Raw genomic sequence first — 21,427 nt, 5'->3', positions numbered from 1 at the left:
AGGTGCTTAGAGTCATGGCCAAGACTCTGAAAGCTGTGTTCAAGAATCAAAATAAACTTAACTAGGAAAGTCAATAATATTATCTGGATTCTAAGTTCCTAAAGATGCCAACATCTCCGAGTTTCAATGGATAGTGAGATGCCAAAACTATTCAGAAGCAAAAAGCTACTAAGTCCCGCTCATCTGATTGTAACTAAGCTTCATTTGAAACTTAGAAATTTATTTATATCTTAATTTTCTTTTTTTATCCTACTGTATTTTTAGTTTCTTGGGGACAAGCAACGGTTTAAATTTGGTGTTGTGATGAGCGGATATTTTATACGCTTTTTGGCATCATTTTCATATAGTTTTTAGTAGTTTTTATTTAGTTTTTATTAAGTTTTTATAGGTTTTAGTGTTAAATTCACATTTTTTGATTCTACTATGAGTTTTTGTGTTTTTGGACAGTTTCAGGTATTTTCTGGCTGAAATTGAGGAGTTGGAGCAGAAGTCTGATTTAGAGAAAGCACTACAGATGCTGTCCAGATTTGGCCTGCCCTCATTTGAAAGAGGATTTTCTAGAGCTACAGAAGTTCAAATGGAGCGATCTAAACAATTACGGAAAGCTTATTTCTAGAGCTTTCCAGAAATATATCATAGTCCATACTTTGCTTCGGATTAGAAGGCCCAAAACTGGCATCCAAGGCCAGCTTCCTGCCCCCTTCCAGGCGTCCAGCGCCCAAAGAGTAGAGCCCAGCATCCAAAGGCCCAGAGAGGACACCCTAGCTGGCGTTCCATGCCCAAGAAGCCTCATAGCACGTGGATCTCATCAAAGCTCAGCCCAAACACTCACCAAGTGGGCCCCAGAAGTGAATTTTAGCACTAAATAGACTGTTTTACCGTTACTAGTCATCTGTTTAGTCATTAACCTAGTATTTAAAGAACTTTTACACCTCTCACTAGGGGAGGTCTGCCATATTTTTGTTTTTCCATTGTTTTCACTTCAGTATGAGTTTCTAAACCTCCTAGGTTGAGGGGAGGAGCCCTTCTGAGTCCTATGAATTAATAAAAATATTACTGTTTCTTCTTCAATCCGTGTTTGATTAATTCTAAGATGTATATTCGTACTTCATCGTGGTGAATAGGATGATCTAACCAATTAGCTCTGTTCATCACATTAAGACGAACGTGCCTGATAAACACCCGCGTCTACTTGGGTCAGAATGCGTCTTTCACCAGACAAGGACGACCAATAGCTTGAATATACATCTCTCAGATGGATCTACGACTTCGTTGGGGACTTCTCGAGAAATCAGTTCAGCCAATTTCTGGGGAGATTAGGGTCTCTGTGGTAGAGGCTAGAACCCAAAGATGTAGCATTCTCTGATTCGGAAGATCTGACCTTGTCTGTGGCGTTTTGAGTAGGATCATTAAGGAGAATAGCCTGTAGGAACTTCACCCTCAAGTAGAGATGGATCCACACTAAACTTGGGGTTCAGATCCAGAGGAGTATTGGCAGCTGCTCAAACTAGTGTCAATCACATACAGCCTGCCATTGAAGAAATCACTCACAAGGAAAGAGAATAGTAGTACCAGAGTTAATTCAGAAAGACAAAGTAACTCCGACTCTCAACTCTATTCCCAGCATATAATTCTTGTTATTTAATCCAATTGGTTTTACCCCTTTCAACGTTTAAGACATTTAATCAATCAACATACAATCAACAAACTTATGATTTCGCCTGACTAAGATTTGCAAGGCAACCATAGCTTGCTTCAAGCCACAATCCTCGTGGGATTGACCCTGACTCGCTCAGGTATTACTTGGACGACCCAGTGCATTTGCTGGTACTACTGCTGTACGAAATAGTGTGAATTTTGCGTACACGCGCCCTACTTCTCTTTTTAGGACAGACAAGGAAGCTTACAGGGTTTTGCTAAGTTCTTAGTTATGTGATGAGCGGATAATTTATACATTTTTTGGCATTGTTTTTAGGTAGTTTTTAGTATGTTTAGTTACTTTTTATTATATTTTTATTAGTTTTTATGAAAAAATCACATTTATGGATTTTACAATGAGTTTGTGTATTTTTCTGTAATTTCAGGTATTTTCTGGCTGAAATTGAGGGATCTGAGCAAAAGTCTGATTCAGAGGCTGAGAAAGGACTGTAGATGCTGTTGGATTCTGAACTTCCTGCACTCGAAGTAGATTTTCTGGAGCTACATAAGCCCAATTAGTGCGTTCTTAATTGCGTTGAAAAGTAGACATCTTGGGTTTTCCAGCAATATTTAATAGTCCATACTTTGCTCGAGATTTGATGGCCCAAACTGGCGTTCAACGACAGCCAGAGACCTTGTTCTGGCGTAAAACGCCGGAACTGGCACCAGAATTGGAGTTAAATGCCCAAACTGGCATCCAAGCTGACGCTTAACTCTAGAAAAGGCCTATGCACGTGTAAAACTCAATGCTCAGCCCAAGCACACACCAAGTGGGCCCCGGAAGTGGATTTCTGCATTATCTGCACTTAGTTACTTATTTTCTGTAATCCTTAGTAACTAGTTTAGTATAAATAGCACTTTTTACTATTGTATTCAAAGCTTATGCCATTTTTCACATTTGGGAGGCTAGCCATTTGGCCATGCCTAGACCTTTTTCTTTTATATATTTTCTACGGTGGAGTTTCTACACCTCATCGATTAAGGTGCGGAGCTCTGCTGTTCTTCATGAATTAATGCAAGTACTATTGTTTCTCTTTCAATTCATGCTTACTTCTTCTCCAAGATATACTCTTGTACTTAATTCAGTTAAGTTAGAATGAAGGTGTGACCCGTGACAATCACCCACTATCTTCGTTACTCGCTTAGCCAAGATCCGCGTGCCTGACAACCACAAGCAGTCTACATGATGTTCAACGTAGTCATTGGATGATAGTCGGAGTATAGTCTCTTGGGTCTCTGATCCATGGATTTGACTTGCCTCTCCTGACAACAGAGCATTCGAATCTGTGAGATTAGAACCTTCGTGGTAGAGGCTAGAACCAATTGGCAGCATTCCTGAGATCCAGAAAGTCTAAACATTGTCTGTGGTATTCCGAGTAGGATCTGGGACGGGATGACTGTGACGAGCTTCAAACTCACGAATATTGGGTGCAGTGACAGTGTGCAAAAGGATAGAGAGATTCTATTATGACACAAGTAAGAACCGACAGATGATTAGCCGTGCGGTAGCTGTGCCTGGTATTTTTCATCCGAGACGAGAGATCCAACAGTTGATTAGCCGTACAGGAACCGTACCTGGACCATTTTTCCTGAGAGGACGGATGGTAACCATTGACAATGGTGATCCACCAACATACAGCTTGCCATGGAGGGGAGCACGCATAATTGGATGAAGACAATAGGAAAGCAAAGGTTCAGAAGCAACAAAGCATCTCCAAACGCTTATCTGAAATTCCCACCAATGAATTACATAAGTATCTTTATTTTAATTTACGTTTTATTTATCTTTCAATTATCAAAACTCATAACCAATTGAATCCGCCTGACTAAGATTTACAGGATGACCATAGCTTGCTTCAAGCCGGCAATCTCCGTGGGATCGACCCTTACTCGCGTAAGGTTTTATTACTTGGACGACCCAGTGCACTTGCTGGTTAGTTGTACCGGAGTTGTGAAAAGTGTGATCACAATTCCATGCACCAAGTTTTTGGCGCCGTTGCCGGGGATTGTTCGAGTTTGGACAACTGACGGTTCATCTTGTTGCTTAGATTAGGTAACCTTCTTTCTTGTTTCAACCTTTATTTTCTATTTCCAAAATTTTTTCGAAAAATATACAAAAAAAAAAAATTAATAAAATCATAAAAGCAAAAAAATTTTGTGTTTCTTGTTTGAGTCTAGTGTCAAATTTTAAGTTTGGAGTCAACTGCATGCTTTTAATTTTTCTTAGATTTTCGGAAATTCATGCATTGTATTTTTCTTTGATCTTCAAGTTGTTCTTGATGATTTTTCTTGTTTGATCTTTAATTTTTCTTGTTTTGTGTCTTTTCTTGTTTTTCTTGTGCATTTTCGAATTCATGGTGTCTAAACATTAAAAATTTTTAAGTTTGGTGTCTTGCAAGTCTTTCTTTTCTTAAAAATTTTCAAAAATATGTTCTTGACGTTCATCTTGATCTTCAAAGTGTTCTTGGTGTTCATCTTGACATTCAAAGTGTTTTTGCATATTTTTCTTGTTTTGATCTTAAATTTTTATGTTTTGTTTCATTTTGTTATTTTTCTCTCTCCTCAATAAAAAAATTCAAAAGTCAAAAAAATATCTTTTCCTTATTCTTCTCATAATTTTCGAAATTTTGAGTTGACTTGGTCAAAACTTTTTAAAATTTAGTTGTTTCTTGTTAGTCAAGTCAAAATTTCAATTTAAAAACTTTATCTTTTCAAATATTTTTCAAAATCAATTCTTTTTCATTTTTTATGATTTTCGAATTTCATTCTTAAAATTTTTCAAAATCTTTTTTATTTTTCTTTTAATGTTTTCGAAAATTTTAAAACTAATTTTTCAAAATCTTTTTCTTATTTTTATTTCATATTTTCGAAAACTTTACTAACAATTAATGTTTTGATTCAAGAATTTCAAGTTTGTTACTTTCTTGTTAAGAAAGGTTCAATCTTTAAATTCTAGAATCATATCTTTTAGTTTCTTGTTAGTCAAGTCATCAACTTTAATTTTAAAAATATTTTTCTTTTATTTTACTTAAAAAAAATTTCGAATACTCTCTCTCATCTCTTTCTATTTATTTTATTTATTTACTAATATTTCTCTTCTACTCATATAATAATTCGAACCCTCTCCCTCTCTGTGTGTTCGAATTCTTCTTATTCTCTCTCTACCTCATTCTTTTATTCTTCTTTTCCTCTGACACATAAAGGAATCTCTATACTGTGACATAGAACATTCCACTACTCTCTTTGTTCTCTTCTTTTTCAGATGAGTAGAATAAGGATAAGGACATTCTTATTGAAGCTGATCCTGAACCTGAAAGGACTCTGAAGAGGAAGCTAAGAGAAGCTAAAGCACATCACTCCAGAGAGGACCTTACAGAAAATTTCGAAAAAGAAGCAGACATGGCAGCCGAACCCAACAACAATGCTAGAGATGCAAGGAAGATGCTTGGTGACTTTACTACACCAACTTCCAAAAGCATCTCAATTCCTGCAATCGGAGCAAACAACTTTGAGCTTAAGCCTCAATTAGTTTCTCTAATGCAGCAGAATTGCAAGTTTCATGGACTTCTATTGGAAGATCCTCATCAGTTCTTAGCTAAATTCTTGCAAATCTGTGACACTGTTAAGACCAATGGGGTTGATCCCGAGGTCTACAGACTTTTGCTTTTCCCTTTTTCTGTAAGAGACAGAGCTAGGATATGGTTGGACTCACAACCTAAAGAAAGCCTAAACTCTTGGGAAAAGTTGGTTAATGCTTTCTTGGCCAAATTCTTTCTACCTCAAAAGATGAGTAAGCTTAGAGTGGAAGTTCAAACCTTCAGACAAAAGGAAGGTGAATCCCTCTATGAAGCTTGGGAAAGATACAAGCAATTGATCAGAAGGTATCCTTCTAACATGCTTTCAGAATGGATCATCTTATATATATTCTATGATGGTCTATCTGAATTGTTCAAGATGTCATTGGACCACTTTGCTGGTGGATCTCTTCATCTGAAGAAAACACCTACAGAAGCCCAGGAACTCATTGAAATGGTTGCAAATAACCAGTTCATGTATACTTCTGAAAGAAATCCTGTGAATAATGGGATGACTCAGAAGAAAAGAGTTCTTGAGATTGATACTCTGAATGCCATATTGGCTCAGAACAAAATATTGACTCAGCAAGTCAATATGATTTCTTAGAATCTGACTGGATTGCAAGCTGCATCCGGCAGTACTAAAGAAGCCTCCTCTGAGGGAGAAGCTTATGACCCTGAGAATCCTGCAATGGAAGAGGTGAATTACATGGGAGAATCCTATGGAAATACCTATAATCCTTCATGGAGAAATCATCCAAATTTCTCATGGAAGGATCAACAGAAGCCTCAACAAGGCTTCAATAATAATAATGGCGGGAGAAATAGGTTTGGCAATAGCAAGCCTTTTCCATCATCTTCTCAGTAACAGACATAGAATTCTAAGCAGAGTTTCTCTGACTTAGCAACCATAGTCTCTGATCTATCTAAGACCACTCTCAGTTTCATGACTGAAACAAGGCCCTCCATCAGAAATTTGGAGGCACAAGTGGGTCAGCGGAGTAAAAGAGTTACTGAAATCCCTCCTAGTACTCTCCCAAGCAATACAGAAGAGAATCCAAAGAGAGAGTGCAAGGCCGTCAATATATCCAACGTGGCCGAACCTATAGAGGAGGAAGAGGCAGTGATTTCCAGTGAGGAAGACCTCAATGGACGTCCACTGACCATTAAGGAGTTCCCTAATGAGGAACCAAAGGAATCTGAGGCTCATACAGAGACCATAGAGATTCCACTGAACTTACTATTGCCATTCATGAGCTCTAATGAGTATTCTTCCTCTGAAGAGGATGAAGATATTGTTGAAGAGCAAGTTGCTCAGTATCTAGGAGCAATCATGAAGCTGAATGCCAAGTTATTTGGTAATGAGACTAGGGAGGATGAACCTATATTGCTCATCAATGAACTGAATGCCTTGGTTCAGTAGAAATTACCTCAGAAGAAACCAGATCCCAGAAGGTTCTTAATACCTTGTACTATAGGCACCATGACCTTTGAGAAGGCTCAGTGTGACCTTGGTTCATGTATTAACCTCATACCACTCTTTGTAATGGAGAAACTGGGGATCTTTGAGGTACAAGCTCCAAGAATCTCACTAGAGATGGCAGACAAATCAATAAAACAGGCTTATGGACTTGTAGAGGATATCTTAGTGAAAGTTGAAGGCCTTTACATCCCTGCTGACTTCATAATCCTAGACACTGGGAAGGATGAGGATGCATCCATCATCGTTGGAAGACCTTTCCTAGCCACAGCAAGGGCTGTGATTGATGTGGACAGAGGAGAGTTAGTCCTGCAACTGAATGAGGACTACCTTGTGTTTAAGGCTCAAGGATCTTCCCCTGTAACCATGGAGAAGAAGCATGAAAAGCTTCTCTCAATACAGAGTCAAACAGAGCCCCCACACTCAACTTCTAAGTTTGGTGTTGGGAGGCCACCATTAAGCTCTGAGTCTCTATCAAGCTCTCTGAGAGCTCACTGTCAAGCTATTGACATTAAAGAAGCGCTTATTGGGAGGCAACCCAATGTTATTTAATTATATTTATTTTTTATAGACATTTGTTTTCCATTGCCATGTTATGTTTTCTTTAGGTTGATGATCATGTGGAGTCACAAAAACACCTGCAGAATTAAAGCGGAAGCAAAAACAGCATCAAAAACAGCACACCCTGGAGGACAGGCTTACTACCATTTAAACGCCAGTAAGGATAGCAGAATGGGCATTTAACGCCCAGTCTGGCAGCATTCTGGGAGTTAAACGCCAGAATTGGGAGACATATTGGCGTTTAACGCCAGAAAAGGGTGTCTGGCTGGCGTTAAATGCCAAAAAGGGGCATAAGCCTGGCGTTTAACGCCAGGAAAGACAGCAGAGCTGGCGTTAAACGCCAGAAATGGCACATAGAGGGCGTTTAAACTCCAGGTGCAGGGAGCAGAATTCCTTGACACCTCAGGATCTGTGGACCCCACAAGATCCCCACCTATCCCAACTCTTTTTCTCTCCTTTTCACACCTTTCCATAGCACTCTTCCCAAAATAACCTCAACCAATCACCTCTATTTCTCCTCCAAAACCATCATACAGCCTACCTACCCTCACCCATTCAAATTCAAACCATCTTCCTCCCAAACCAAACCCCTATTACAAGAATTCCCTTTCCACCCCACTCCTATATAAGCCCCTCATCACTCCGTCATTTTCACACATCATAACCACCTAAAACCCCCCTTGGCCGAATCATTCACACACCTCCATCTCCTCCATCTCTTATTCCTCTAATCCGTTCTTTCTTCTTTTGCTCGAGGACGAGCAAACCTTTTAAGTTTGGTGTGGAAAAAAGCTCTGCTTTTTGTTTTTCCATAACCATTAATGGCACCTAAGGCCGGAGAAACCTCTAGAAAGAGGAAAGGGAAGGCAGTTGCTTCCAACTCCGAGTCATGGAAGATGGAGAGATTCATCTTAAAAGCCCATCACTAGAAAGAGGATGGAGCAAAGAAGAGAGCCCACTCATGGACCTCAACAAGAGCATGAGGAAGTCCCTCATCAAGAAATCCCTGAGATGCCTCAAGGGATGCATTTCCCTCCATATAACTATTGAGAGCAACTCAACACCTCTTTAGGAGAGTTGAGTTCCAACATGGAGCAACTAAGAGTGGAGCACCAAGAGCACTCCATCATCCTCCATGAAATCAAAGAGGATTAAAAGGCCATGAGAGAGGAGTAACAAAGGCAAGGAAGAGACATAGAGGAGCTCAAGAACTCCATTGGTTCTTCAAGAGGAAGAAGAAGCCACCATCACTAAGGTGGACCCGTTCTTTAATCTCCTTGTTTATTTTCTTTTCTGTTTTCGGTTTTTATGCTTTATGTTTTGACTATGTTTGTGTCTTCATTACATGATCATTAGTGTTTAGTGTCTATGTCTTAAAGCTATGAATGTTCCATGAATCTTTCACCTTTCTTAAATGAAAAATATTTTCTGAAAAAAAGAAAAAGAAGTACATGAATTTTGAATTCTATCTTGAAAATAGTTTAATTATTTTGATGTGGTGGCAATACTTTTGTTTTCTGAATGAATGCTTGAACAGTGCATATTTTTGATAGTGAAGTTTATGAATGTTAAAATTGTTGGCTCTTGAAAGAATAATGAAAAAAGAGAAATGTTATTGATAATCTGAAAAATCATAAAATTGATTATTGAAGCAAGAAAAAGCAGTGAAAAACACAAAGCTTGTAAAAAAAAAATTTGGCGAAAAATAAAGAAAAAGAAAGAAAAAGAAAGAGAAAGAAAAATCAAGCAGAAAAAGCCAATAGCTCTTTAAATCAAAAGACAAGAGCAAAAAGCCAATAACCCTTTAAACTAAAAGGCAAGGGTAAAAAGGATCCAAGACTTTGAGTATTAATGGATAGGAGGGCCCAAAGGAATAAAATCCTAGCCTAAGCGGCTAAATCAAGCTGTCCCTAACCATGTGCTTGTGTCATGAAGGTCCAAGTGAAAAGCTTGAGGCTGAGTGGTTAAAGTCGTGATCCAAAGCAAAAAGAGTGTGCTTAAGAACTCTGGGCTCCTCTAACTGGGGACTCTAGCAAAGCTGAGTCACAATCTGACAAGGTTCACCCAGTTATGTGTCTGTCGCATTTATGTATCCGGTGGTAAATCAAGGTTGCGAGAACCAGACTGGTCATCGAATCGATCGAGTGACTGGTTCAATGGTTCAACCGGGGTAAAATCGTGGTTGAACCGGTTTAATTAAATATAGAGTAAAATTATAAAAAATTCAATACATAATTTTAAAAATTTAAATTCAATAATTTCTAAACTAATAAAATTTAAAATTTTACAATTTCACAAAATAAATTATCCATAATTTATCATTAAAAGGTCATAAACAACTTCAAATATCAAAGTTTATAACTAAAAAAATCAAAACGCACATAAATAACAAACACAAAATGTTTTGCGACTAAAAGAAACAACATTGAACAAACAATACTTCAACTAAACAAAGACACTACTCATCAGAAGTCATAATCATCATTAAATGAACAAACAATACTTCAACCTCTTCAGTGACTTTGTTATATACTTTAATTTGTACAGAAATTTTTGCAAGATGATATTTCATCCTATATACCCCCCTCCATTATAAGTATTCAAACAAAAGATACAAGTATATTGTGCCTTGTGACTTTTATCATACTTTACAATGAAATATTCCCAAACTGGGTCAAATTTTCCTCGAGAGGAACCTATTTGAGATTCTTGTACAGCATTATGTTGTGGTTGCTGATCATTATGTGGCTATTCCATCTAAATTCAAAATGACAACAATCCAAAATCCAGATGAATATATCAATTCATACAATTCATACGACATTCAACATAATTAAATTCAACAATTCATCCAGTTAATTCACCAAAACTCAATATAGCCGAATTCAATAGAGCAGAATTGAATTTATATAAAAAATTCAAAATACCAAAATTGAAATAAATATTCAACAGAGCATAATTGAATTTATATAGCAAAATTCTAAAATTGAACTTAGAAGAACTCAGAAAAACTCAACAGAACAAGAACTCAGAAGAACTCTGCATCTGAATTTGTGAACTCCAATCTACCCTATATTCTTCACTGAATAAAATTTAATTGACAAAACCAAAAACCAATGAACTCAAATATGTCCAATTCATACAATTTTGTCACCAACACTAAATACACAAAATTAATTGAAAAGCAAAAATAGTGAAGTACTCACCGCGGAAAAAGTGAAGAGCATAGAAGGTCAGAGCTAGACAACGACCAACGCTTCGGTGACGATGACAAGCAGACGACAACCACGACGATGCTAAGCCGATGACCAGACAATGCCAACACTTCAGAGACGGTGACGCTTCAATCCACGAGTGCTGCTTCGATCTGCGACAGTGACGCTTTGACATGCGACGGTGACGCTTCGCTCTGGCATTTGGTGGAGGTGACGGTGGCATTTGTGGGGAAGAAAGTTGAAGAGAAATTTAGGGTTGGGGGTGACTACTCCTCTTCAAAGAGGAAACTCAGGATAGTGGCTGCAACGTTATTTTACCTCAGCCCCTTTTTTCCCTTTTTTTTAATCAGTGCCAAAACAACGCCATTTCATGGCTTGGGGGAAAATGGGTACTTGCTGAAACCTAGCCGGTTTTTTCGGTTTGCCGGTTAATCGCTGGTTTGGCCGCTTTTTGCCAATTTTTTGCAGAGCAATTTTATAGGTGAACCGGACCAGCTACCTGACTAGTTCCAGTTAACCCAGTTGAACCGTTTGGATCGGTCCGGTTTTTAGAACCTTGGTCATAATAAGAGGTTCAAAAAGTCATAAGAATTGAACCTTTCTTCTGGGTCTAGCCATGAAATTACCCAAGCTACTGCACTATCACTGCATGCACTCAAATTGGTGGGGTTGCAGTTAGCATGGTCACATGTAATTGAATAATTTAATTGCAGTTAAACAGTTATAGCTATAACCTTGTGTTGCAGTTTAAGATCCCTTGCCCTCTCCTAATTGGCCACTCGCAAAGGTCTGTTGGTGTAAACGCTCGGAGAGGACCATAAGTGGGATATGTCATCAGGTCGTGGAGCCTACCAACCTGGAAATATACACAAATAGACAAAATGAACCATGTAAAAATGCAAAAAAGAGATGTCCATTGATTAACAAGCTCGCGTACCATGTTGTGCATTAGACTTTCCCTGTCGACAATTATGTTTGGATTTGGATACGAGTCCAGGTGGTATACCGTTTCATCAGCAAAGTCAACCGCGACGCAATACCAATGGAAGAAGATGTCTTCGACGGAGATGAAAATTTGATTCCAGATTCAATTGGATTTTAAAACTTTTCTAATAAAAATGCAATAACAGCATTGTCAATTGTAACAAGTTGACAAGAATGTAATTACTTACTGGATTGAGAAATTGACTTGGCTTAACCCAGAGTGGCAAATATATTTCAGCAAGTTCATCCACCAACAACCCCTAACAACATCTTCCTAAAATAATATCCCTAGCATGTAAATACGGGGATGCAAACTGAAAATAAATCCTAGAGAAGAAAATACCGGGTGAAGGATCAACTCATAGCAAAATGACGTGTAAGGCACCAAAAATATGGATGATTCAAGTATTGTATGGAGCAAGTGTTATGCATGGCCATCATTTCAACGACTCTTCCATCGATCGGATGTCCAGGAATTAGAGTTATTATGTGATGCCTAGTGAGGCGACATTCAAGCATTCTCACCACAGTGTCTCTGTGTTTAGTTCATTTTATCTTTTAACATACATACGTACACAATCATACATAATTTAAGAGAAAATTAAAAATAAATCCACACACTTCATCAGATAGCCCTGAGAAAACAAGTAATTAAACAACAGAGTGTCTTTGCAGCTGATGAGCGGATAATTTATACGCTTTTTGGCATTATTTTTAGTATGTTTTTAGTATATTTTAGTTAGTTTTTATTATATTTTTATTAGTTTTTAAATAAAAATCACTCTTCTGGACTTTACTATGAGTTTGTGTATTTTTCTGTGATTTCAGGTATTTTCTAGCTGAAATTGAGGGACCTGAGCAAAAATCCGATTTAGAGGCTGAAAAAGGACTACAGATGTTGTTGGATTCTGACCTCCCTACACTCAAAGTGGATTTTCTGGAGCTACAGAAGCCCAATTGGTGCGCTATCAATTGTGTTGGAAAGTAGACATCCTGGGCTTTCCAGCAATATATAATAGTCTATACTTTGCCCGAGATTTGATGGCCCAAACAGGCGTTCCAAGTCAGCTCAAGAATTCTGGCGTTTAACTCCAAAACTGGCACAAAAGCTGGCGTTTAACTCCAAGAAAAGTCTCTACACGAAAATGCTTAAATGCTCAACCCAAGCACACACCAAGTAGGCCCGGAAGAAGATTTCTGCATTAATTATTGATTTCTGTAACCCTAGGCTACTAGTTTTCTATAAATAGGACCCTTTGCTATTGTATTTTCATCTTTTACTCATCTTTTACTCATACTTCATACACTTGATCACGTTTTGGGAGGCTGGCCTCAGGGCCATGCCTGACCCTTGTTCTTATGTATTATCAATGGTGGAGTTTCTACACACCATAGATTAAGGTGTGGAGCTCTGCTGTTCTTCATGAATTAATACAAAGTACTATTGTTTTTCTATTCAACTCAAGTCTATTTCTTCTCCAAGATATTCGTTCGTTCTTCAACTTGATGAATGTGATGATCCGTGACACTCATCATCATTCTCACCTATGAACATGTGCCTGACAACCACCTCTGTTCTACTAGCAATGGCTTGAATGCGTATCTCTTAGGTTTCTGATCTAAGATTGGAACCTTCGTGGTATAGGCTAGAATTATTGACGGCCATTCCTGAGATCCGGAAAGTCTAAACCTTGTCTGTGGTATTCCGAGTAGGATCTGAGAAGGGATGACTGTGACGAGCTTCAAACTCGCGATTGTGGGGCGTGTGACAGACGCAAAATGATCAATGGATCCTATTCCGACATGATCGAGAACCGACAGCTGATTAGCCGATGTTGTGACAGAGCATCAGGACCATTTTCACTGAGAGGACGGGATGTAGCCATTGACAATGGTGATGCCCAACATAAAGCTTGCCATGGAAAGGAGTATGAATGATTGGAAGAAGGCAATAGGAAAGCAGAGGTTCAGGGGGAACAAAGCATCTTCATACACTTATCTGAAATCCACCAATGAATTACATAAGTATCTCTATCTTTATTTTATGTTTTATTCATCTTTTAGTTATCAATCCTCCATCACCATTTGAATCTGCCTGACTGAGATTTACAAGATGACCATAGCTTGCTTCCAACCGACAATCTCTGTGGGATCGACCCTTACTCACGTAAGGTTTATTACTTGGACGACCCAGTGCACTTGCTGGTTAGTTGTGCGGAATTGTGACAAAGTGTGATTCACATTTGAGAGCTCCAAGTCCTTTGGCACCATTGTTGATGATCACAACTTTGCATACCAGCAGCTAAAGTCCATGTCAAACATCACCTTAAACCTTGGCTTACAACTTTTCTTTGTAAAATAAGAAAAACATAAACCACAAGCTAGCTACATGCGTTATCATGGAGTTAACAAGCATGATTCATACAACGAACCAATCTTACACAAGATGTCTTTGTGCTTGAACCAACCCTCAACCACTTAGGAGGTTCTGATCCAAAACATGTTGGAGTTGGTGAATGGAAGAGCCTTCTCCCCATAACAGGCAGTGTCGTTACCTGCACGGAAGGGCTGCCATCGTCTGTATCTGCAAAAACTATGGCTGGACTACCGACGAAGACCTCATGATCTTGGTTGGGTACATGCACATTAGAACTGCCCGCCCCACCAAAAATATTATCAAACATGATGTTCAAAACATCATGGTCTTGCACAAAAGAAAATAGAACTGATGCAACCTTTGCAGAAACCATAAACTTTTCGGAGTTGAGTCGTTGATTCCTAGGCAGACGGAGAAAATAAATTAGAATCTACTATTATAACTATAATTCATGAAGTTCTAATAGAGAGTTTGAGATACATACGTCAACAACTTGGGTTCTTGAGTAAGGGCAGATCTAAGACATATCTTTGAAGGCTCCATTGCAAAATTTTAAAAAGTCAAACACGACCAACCCTTGCTATGCATCAGAGTTCAACTAGTAAATTTATACTCAAATTTCATGAATGTCATCACGACAAATATAACTAGTGAAGGGTGGTATGTACTGCTGCCCAATGGTAGAATTATCTCCCAAATCTCAACATCTTTAATTCTTTATGTATATGATTATTAAATTGTTATTTAATTTTATATTTTGTTTTTATGTTTAATAAACATAATTTTGGTATAAATTTATTTTTTCAAATAATAATTTTATAAATACTAATCCGCAAAGCCTGTACCATATAAAAAGCTAGCCTGAATCATGTCTGAGATAGAGAGTTTTTTTTATTCTTACTCGCTATCAATGAAAACGACAACATAGATAATGAATATATTTAATGATAAAACAACATTTTTTCCTTAATGTTGTTAGTGTCTTATTTCTAGTATACTTTATAAAACATATGCTACTTTACTACATTTTCAACGTACCTGTTAACCAATAATACTCATAACAAAGCAACAAACTAAACTATTGACCAACTTTAGAGAAAAAAAATTAGTTATTACTGCCACTATTGGATTCAAAAATAAATTCAATTGAAATACTCTTCCTCTATATTTTAATTACCCTTGATCTATGGTCTTTCGTTCACATTAATAAAATAAAGAACACACAGCATTAACCATTACGGTAAAGGTTCAATATATATTATCCTAATTGAATTGGAACAAATATAATCTTCTAGTCAAGTTGGCCTTATCAGACTCTATCTTAAAACCAGCGACTGCCTAACCTCTATTTTCAAAGGAATCTCTGTCATGACAACCCATGCTAAGCATAGCTGAACAAATGGCGACAAAAAATAATTACTCCCTTTAGGACTTTGATTGGAACAAAGGTGACTACAACCAGCGTAAGCAGTACAACAAAAGCCACATACAGAGCACTGGTATTTATTATTACTCATACCAATTAATTTTTCTTAGTCAAATACTAATAAAATATAACCCTACAATTTTGTACTTGATTAATCAAAAGTTATTAGCAATAACACATTTTGAAGCAAATTAAAAATCAAGAACTGACAAGTTAAACAAATTCATGTTAATTAACTACTCCATTGCAGCATTAATCACTAAATACAACATACCAAACAATTAGAAAACATAAACACCTTAACCTCAACCTATTAAGTTAATTATAGAACCCTAGTAAAACAAAATTGAAAACACAATCAAGGAGATTGCCAAAAAAAAAAAAACATCAAGCACCAAATACAACATACCAAACAATTAGAAAATATAAATACCTTAACCTCAACCCATTAAGTTAATTATAGAACCCTTGGCAAAACAAAAACAAAAACAACATAATCAAGGAGATTGCCCATCGATGTGAGCGTTCACAACGGCTTCGTAGTTTGCCATCAGCTTCTCGTGAGCATCTTCGAGCTGGCTAACCTTTGCCTTGAATACATTGTTTGAGTTGCGAAGTAGATTAATTTTGAAGTAGTTATAATTGCGAATCTCCTTATCAGTGGTTTCTAGTACTCGACCAAGTATTTCCAAAGCTGCGTCTTCACGGGCAGCCTTTTCAACCAAAGAAAAATGACCATTTGCAACCATAGCAGCTTCAAATGGATTGCCAGGAAATACCACTATGAATCCATAAAACGGAGTAGACTCTCTCAGAAATCTTTCTTACTAGAAAAATCATGGACCAGGTATTTCAGAATCATGGCAAATCTTAACTAGCCATGACTCCATGTTGTTGGCTATGGCAAAGTCAGGAACAGGGTTTAGTTCCTCTTCAGGAATTACAAGAAGCCCTAAATAAAATCATTTGGTAGTCAACAATTACATTCATGCTACAAAACTGTATACGACAACTTTCAGGACAAGTTATAATTAAACAAGTAATTAAACAACAGAGTGTCTTTGCAACTGATGAGCGGATAATTTATACGCTTTTTGGCATTACTTTTAGTATGTTTTTAGTATATTTTAGTTAGTTTTTATTATATTTTTATTAGTTTTTAAATAAAAATCACTCTTCTGGACTTTACTATGAGTTTGTGTGTTTTTCTGTGATTTCAAGTATTTTCTAGCTGAAATTGAGGGACCTGAGCAAAAATCTGATTCAGAGGCTGAAAAAGGACTGCAGATGCTGTTGGATTCTGACCTCCCTGCACTCAAAGTGGATTTGCTGGAGCTATAGAAGCCCAATTGGCGCACTCTCAATTGCGTTAGAAAGTAGACATCCTGGGCTTTCTAGCAATATATAATCGTCCATACTTTGCCCGAGATTTGATGGCCCAAACAGGCGTTCCAAGTCAGCTCAAGAATTCTGGCGTTTAACTCCAAAACTGGCACAAAAGCTGGCGTTTAACTCCAAGAAAAGTCTCTACACGAAAATGCTTTAATGCTCAACCCAATCACACACCAAGTAGGCCCGGAAGAAGATTTCTGCATTAATTACTGATTTCTGTAACCCTAGGCTACTAGTTTTCTATAAATAGGACCCTTTGCTATTGTATTTTCATCTTTTACTCATCTTTTACTCATACTTCATACACTTGATCACGTTTTGGGAGGCTGGCCTCAGGGCCATGCCTGACCCTTGTTCTTATGTATTATCAACGGTGGATTTTCTACACACCATAGATTAAGGTGTGGAGCTCTGCTGTTCTTCATGAATTAATACAAAGTACTATTATTTTTCTATTCAACTCAAGTCTATTTCTTCTCCAAGATATTCATTCGTTCTTCAACTTGATGAATGTGATGATCCGTGACACTCATCATTATTCTCACCTATGAACATGTGCTTGACAACCACCTCTGTTCTACAAGCAATGGCTTGAATGCATATCTCTTGGGTTTCTGATCTAAGATTGGAACCTTCGTGGTATAGGCTAGAATTATTGACGGCCATTCCTGAGATCCGAAAAGTCTAAACCTTGTCTGTGGTATTCCGAGTAGGATCTGGGAAGGAATGACTGTGACGAGCTTTAAACTCGCGATTGTGGGGCGTGTGACAGACACAATAGGATCAATGGATCCTATTCCGACATGATCAAGAACCGACAACTGATTAGCCGATGTTGTGACAGAGCATCAGGACCATTTTCACTGAGAGGACGGGATGTAGCCATTGACAACGGTGATGCCCAACATAAAGCTTGCCATGGAAAGGAGTATGAATGATTGGAAGAAGGCAATAGGAAAGCAGAGGTTCAGGGGGAACAAAGCATCTTCATACGCTTATCTGAAATCCACCAATGAATTACATAAGTATCTCTATCTTTATTTTATGTTTTATTCATCTTTTAGTTATCAATCCTCCATCACCATTTGAATCTGCCTGACTGAGATTTACAAGATGACTATAGCTTGCTTCAAGCCGACAATCTCCGTGGGATCGACCTTTACTCACGTAAGGTTTATTACTTGGATGACCCAGTGCACTTGCTGGTTAGTTGTGCGGTATTGTGACAAAGTGTGATTCACATTTGAGAGCTCCAAGTCCTTTGGCGCCATTGTTGATGATCACAATTTCGTGCACCAAGTTTTTGGCGCCGTTGCCGGGGATTGTTCGAGTTTGGACAACTGACGGTTCATCTTGTTGCTTAGATTAGGTGCTTTTCAGAATTTTTAAGAATCAATTCTAGAGTTTCATGATGATTTGTTGAAGTCTGGCTGGCTGAGAAGCCATGTCTAATCTTTTGGACTGAGGTTTCAACTTATCATCACAAGAGCTTGTTGATTTCTATCAATTTTGCTGTTGTTAGCAATGATCTGCTAAAGCTTGGCTGGCCATTGGCCATGTCTAGTGTTTTGGACCGGAGCTTTCATTGAAAGCTTTGCTGGCTAGTAAGCCATGTCTAATTCCTGGACCGGAGTCTTAGACTAGCATTGCAATGATTCCTAGAATTCTTATTGAAAATTTTGAATCCCTTTATTCTCTTTTCCATATAATTTTCAAAAATAAAAAAAAAATTATAAAACCATAAAAATCAAAAAAATATTTTATGTTTCTTGTTTGGGTCTAGTATCAATTTTTAAGTTTGGTGTCAATTGCATGTTTCTATTTTTCTTGCATTTTTTTGAAAATTACATGCATGTGTCTTCATTAATCTTCAAGTTGTTCTTGATGATTTTCTTGCTCTGATCTTTAGATTCTCTTGTTTAGTGTGTTTTGTTATTTTTCATATGCATTTTTACATTGTCATAGTCCTTAGTATACAAACATTTAAAGTTTGGTGTCTTGCATGCATTGTTTATTTGATCTTAGTTGCATTTTTATTGATTCTCATCATCAAAAATTCAAAAAATATTTTTAAAACTATGTCTTTTCAAGTCAATAATACAGAGAATTGAAGATTTAGAACAGTTAGCAGAGGAATCAAACAGAAAAAGCTGGGCGTTCAAAACGCCCAGTGAAGAAGGAAAACTGGCGTTTAAACGCTAGCCAGGGTACCTGGCTGGGCGTTTAACGCCCAAAAAGGTTGAGATTTGGGCGTTAAATGCCAGAATGGGCACCATTCTGGGCGTTTAACGCCAGGATGACACTAGAGGGAAGATTTTGTTTTTAATTCACATTTTTTTCAAGTTTTCAATTTTTTTTTAAAATCAAATCTTTTTCAAATCATATCTTTTCAATCATATCTCTTTCAAAATCAATTTCTTTCCATTTTATATTTATTTTTACCATTTTCAAAAATTCTTGCTTCAATTAAAGATTTACTTCAAAATTTTCAAGTTGTTACTTGCCTATTAAGAAAGGATCAAACTTTAAATTTTAAAATCATATCTTTTAATTTCTTGATAGTCAAGTAATCAACTTTAATTTTAAAATTTTTCTTTTTCTAAATTGATTTTCAATCATATCTTTTCAAACATATCTTTTCAATCACATCTTTTTCAAAATTAATTTTTTCAATCATATCTTTTTCTAATTTCAAAATCTTTTTCAAAAATTACTAGATTTCTTTCCCAATCTTAGTTTTCGAAAATCTCAATCAAATTTTCAAATTTATTTTTAATTATTTCAAAATCTTTTTAATTTATTTTCGAAAATTCTTCCCCTCTTTTCACATCCTTCTATTTAAGGGACTAAGACTCCTCCTCAAGGTACAATTCGAACTCCCTCCTTCTTTATATGTTCGAATTCTCTTCTCCACCTTCTCCTTCTATTCTTCTTTTCCTCTGACACCTCAAGGAATCTCTATACTGTGACATAGAGGATTTCCTACTTTCTTGTTCTCTTCTCTTTCATATGAGCAGGAACAAAGATAAAGGCATACTTGTTTAAGCTGATCCTGAACCTGAAAGGACCTTGAAGAGAAAGCTAAAAGAAGCTAAAGAACAATTCTCTTTAGAGGGCCTAACAGAGCTCTTCAAAGAAGAAGAAACCATGGCAGCCGAAAACAACAATGCCAACAATGCAAGGAAGGTGCTTGGTGACTTTACTGCACCTACTCCTGATTTCTATGGGAGAAGCATCTCTATCCCTGCCACTGGAGCAAACAACTTTGAGCTTAAGCCTTAATTAGTTTCTCTAATACAACAGAATTGCAAGTTTCATGGACTTCTATTGGAAGATCCTCATCAGTTTTTAGCTGAATTCTTGCAAATCTGTGACACTGTCAAGATCAATGGGGTTGACCCTGAAGTCTATAGACTTATGCTTTTTCCTTTTGCTGTAAGAGACAGAGCTAGAACATGGTTGGATTCACAACCTAAGGAAAGCCTGAACTCTTGGAAAAATCTAGTCAATGCCTTCTTGGCAAAGTTCTTTCCACCTCAAAAATTGAGTAAGCTTAGAGTGGAAGTCCAAACCTTTAGACAGAAGGATGGTGAGTCCCTCTATGAAGCTTGGAAAAGATACAAGCAATTGATCAGAAGGTGCCCTTCTGACATACTTTCAGAATGGAGCATCATAGGAATCTTCTATGATGGTCTGTCTGAACTATCCAAGATGTCATTGGATAGCTCTGCTGGAGGATCTCTTCATCTGAAGAAGACGCCTGCAGAAGCTCAAGAACTCATTGAAATGGTTGCAAATAACCAATTCATGTAGACCTCTGAAAGGAATCATGTGAATAATGGATCAACTCAGAAGAAAGGAGTTCTTGAGATTGATACTCTGAATGCCATATTGGCTCAAAATAAAATATTAACCCAACAAGTCAATATGATTTCTCAGAGTCTGTCTGAAATGCAAGCAGCAACAGGCAGTACTAAGGAAGCTTCCTCTGAAGAAAAAGCTTATGACCCTGAGAACCCAGCAATGGAAGAGGTGAATTACATGGGAGAACCCTATGGAAACACCTATAACCCTTCATGGAGAAATCATCCAAATCTCTCATGGAAGGATCAACAGAGACCTCAACAAGGTTTCAATAACAACAATGGTGGAAGAAATAGGTTTAGCAATGGCAAGCCTTTTCCATCATCTTCTCAGTAACAGACAGAGAATTCTAAGCAGAGCCCCTCTGACTTAGCAACCATTGTCTCTAATCTAATCAAAACCACTCAAAGTTTCATGACTGAAACAAGGTCCTCCATTAGAAATTTGGAGGCACAATTGGATCAGCTGAGTAAGAAAATTACTGAACTCCCTCCTAGCACTCTCCCTAGCAATACAGAAGAGAATCCAAAAAGAGAGTGCAAGGCCATAACCACATCTCACATGGCCGAACATGGAGAGGAGGAAGAGGCAGTGATTCCCACTGAGGAAGACCTCAATAGACGGCCACTGACCTCCATGGAGTTCCCTAATGAGGAACCATGGGAATCTGAGGCTCACACTGAGACCATAGAGATTCTATTGAATTTACTTCTGCCTTTCATAAGCTCTGATGAGTATTCTTCCTCTGAAGAGGATGAAGATGTTACTGAAGAACAAGTTGCTAAGTACCTTGGAGCAATCATGAAGCTAAATGCCAAGTTATTTGGTAATGAGACTTGGGAGAATGAACCTCCA

This window comes from Arachis ipaensis, chromosome B01 (assembly GCF_000816755.2).
Source record: "Arachis ipaensis cultivar K30076 chromosome B01, Araip1.1, whole genome shotgun sequence".
In the NCBI taxonomy this organism is placed as follows: Eukaryota; Viridiplantae; Streptophyta; class Magnoliopsida; order Fabales; family Fabaceae; genus Arachis; species Arachis ipaensis.
The sequence above is the reverse complement of the archived record's forward strand: the minus strand, read 5'-3'. Positions refer to the sequence as shown.